The sequence below is a fragment of the Prosopis cineraria genome, unplaced genomic scaffold (genome assembly GCF_029017545.1).
Source record: "Prosopis cineraria cultivar Desert tree isolate PC_DT_omini unplaced genomic scaffold, ASM2901754v1 PC496, whole genome shotgun sequence".
In the NCBI taxonomy this organism is placed as follows: Eukaryota; Viridiplantae; Streptophyta; class Magnoliopsida; order Fabales; family Fabaceae; genus Prosopis; species Prosopis cineraria.
The window spans coordinates 11,711-15,000 of NW_026555821.1; the positions used below are offsets into that span (position 1 = coordinate 11,711).

The window sequence follows — 3,290 nt, forward strand, 5'->3', positions numbered from 1 at the left end:
GCATTTATTTTTGTCAGCTTAGGCGTTCGTCATTTAATCATACAAAAACCACATACAACAACATGCATTCAAAATTAATTTTCAGCGAGAAATTTGAATGGGCGCCTCACTTATACATGCAAGCGGTGTTGGAATATTTTACATATTATGAATTTGCATTAATTAATTATATCTAAACAGATTAATTTTTATGATCTTGTATGGATCATGATAGGTAGATCATACAAGTGAATCCAATGGACAGAGCTCCAACCTACAATTTTATAGCCACAGTTATTCCCTATATCATAATTGATTGAGTTAAGGATAATATGATATTTTATTATTTAATTAATTAATTATTAAAGTGGTTATTTGATGTGATCTATATAATACAATTAGTCGATAATTAATATATACAACATACGTTTTCCATTATCTCTATTATTTTTAAACTCTCTACAAATTATGTAGGTATAGTGGGTTGTGTATTTGCCTATACTCAAAATAATCAAAGTCTCATATTTAGTCATGAATTCTTCAGATGTGCACGTCATTTTACTCAATTTTATTAAATTTATATGAATTGGGATATAAATGTTAATAAGTGAAGGAAAAAAAACTCACGAAAAGCTGCATTTCAAAAAATGGAGCATGAATTAGAATAAAGTAATCTTTTTCCCGTCAAAAATTAAGCGATAATTTTAAATTTTGAAAATATACCCAAAAAAAAATCTTCATCTAAAACGGAAAATAATGACTTCTCCTAATGTTGTACTTGACAGGAGAGAAGAGCGAGGAGAAGATAAAAGTGAAAGAGAAAAATGATGAGGAAATAGGATTTTCTCTCCTTGGTTATGGAGAGAAAAGCAAAGATGAGAGAAAAATAACACATAAAATTCTCATGTTTTTACCTTCAACTTAAAATTTTACTTTTAAATTTATCCACCAATTTTAAAATTTTATATTTATAATATAGTTACATCTTAATAATGAACTTTTGTTAAACAAGAAGGATATTTAATTTTTAAATTAATTAAACAAATGTTAATTCTAAATTTTTATTAAAATTCTTTATATTTGGTTGTAGTTTCAAAATTTTAAGATTATTATATATTTAATAATTTAATAAATAAAACTATAAATTGGATAAAATATTTTTGTCAATATTGGATAAAATAATTTTTAATTATTTTTATTTAATCAATAACATATGATAGAAATTATTGCATATATAATATGTTAAAATATTAAATTTTATTATATATAAATATTTTTATAAATAATAAGATTATTACCGTCCATATAAAATTAATGATTTTTCTCTTCTCTTTATCTTTTCTTACCAAACTAAGCACAATAGAATAAAATTGCATCTTTTTACTTTTTTTTTTATTCAATTTCTCTCATTCTTATTTCTTATTGCGAGCCAATTCACGCTATAAAGCATACTATTCTTAGAATTTCATTTTAAAATATATAGAAAGACGGTTTAACTTGCATACCAGAGCAAGAAAGGAACAACTCATCTATTGTTTCAAGGGCCAAGTTAAATGTGCAAATTTGAGAATGAATTATAGGCAAAGATAATTCACACTGGCCAAAAACCATATGAATAATCTATCTCTAGCAGCTCATGATTCCATAATTATCCCGACATCAAAGCCCAATATCACAATTAAGGAGCATAAATCCAGAGCGCTAAAGTCTGTGCTACTCCAGAACATGAACTCCAGTTCATATTTATTCGCAAACCTGAATCACTGTGTACACTCTCTGTTTAGCTTTTATTGCTGGAAGTGACCTTTAGCTAAACAGGTTTGAGCAATGGTATGTATATTTGGATTGAGAAAAAATTGACTTGAAGGAATAGATTGTTTAAATATAATTCAACATTATCCTTTCTTTCTCCAATCCATACATAACCTTGACAGTCTTGGCGATGTTGCTGATGGATGTCTGAATCATCCTTATCCTTCAATTTATTCAGCCTCTCCTGCCTGTGTAGTTTTTTGGGTTTGAGTTAAGAAAATTTTAAGCAACATAGATAATGACATTTATGAAATTTCAATTTAAATAATAATGCTTTCTTATTAGATAATTAAAGTGAAGATTTGTTTACATGTATATATTCAATCCTCAGGCTAAAAAAATATTACTTTTTTTTTTTTTTAAATTGAACTTATAGACGATGAAGGAAAATGAACACAGAAGATGGGGAAAGCAAATAAAATAGGGGAAATAAGCATTAGCAGCAAAACTTTACAGTTAATTTGTTCAACAAAAAGGCCCAGAAATATCATTTAAAAAAAATAATTTGTTGTTCATAAAGAAAGAATTATTAAACGCAGAATTCTTACCAAGCATCGAAGAAAATTTGTTTAGAACGAACACTTTGAACAGACACGAAATCAGCAAAAAAAAAAAAACAATAAGAAGCAGATATTGTTTTTTTAGAATGAACAAGAAAGTGCAGAGGACTAGGAATCAGGTGGAGTTACAAAACCTATTATATGAGATCATCGCAACGAAAGATTAATCAAAAGAAGACGAAGAAGAGGTAATAACTTTACCGTTGTAGTGACCAGAGAGGGAAACAAGCTCCTTAAGCTTCAATGGCGATGAAGGAGGAAAACGGAGAGACGACGGAGATTGCTTCCAGGCCAACCGCACCTCTTGTTTTGCAAAGCGAAAATAAATGCGGTGTCAAAACGACGTTCTCTCTCTTTTTGGCACGTAATTTCTGATGGATTTGCCAATCAACTCCGCCCTCAACAAAAAGTGAAAACTTTAAACCCCCCCCCCCCCTTTCCCCCCCACCCAAAAATTGCTGGATATATTCTCATTTATTGATCATCGATGATAAAAATTTAATATAAAATATAACTTGAAAATTTATCAAAAAAATTTAACATATGTTGTAAAAAAATAAAATCTTATTTATGAGTCGATTGTTTAACAAAAAGTGACTTGTCAAAATTGAAATATTTTGTTAAACAATCAATTTTGAAATGAGATTTTATATTTTCACAATATACGTTAGAAATTTTTTTAAATTAGATTAGTAAATTTTTAAGTGGTGTTTTTTATGAAATAATCGATTCTCAAGTAAGGTTTTATGTTTTTACAATATACGTTAGTAATTTTCTTAAGTTGGATTAATGAATATCTAAGTGGTATTAATGAATCCCACCTCACAAATTATATTTTTTTATCCCAATTAAGAACCATGATCCTTAACTGAAATTTTAAATTGTTATGATCTTTAATTGATATTAATATTTTTAGAGGGTCATTAATTGTAATTTTTC

The 3,290-nt window shown here is 27.6% G+C and overlaps 1 long non-coding RNA gene across 1 annotated transcript; it reads right to left on the reverse strand.

Annotated features, from left to right (window-relative positions):
• Positions 1-1,651: 1,651 nt before the first annotated feature.
• LOC129297319 (uncharacterized) lies at positions 1,652-2,705 on the reverse strand. The gene is made up of 2 exons (XR_008590180.1): positions 2,553-2,705; positions 1,652-1,979 (listed from the first exon to the last, which is right to left on the reverse strand). It is a non-coding gene; the product is annotated as an uncharacterized LOC129297319 (long non-coding RNA).
• Positions 2,706-3,290: the final 585 nt, after the last annotated feature.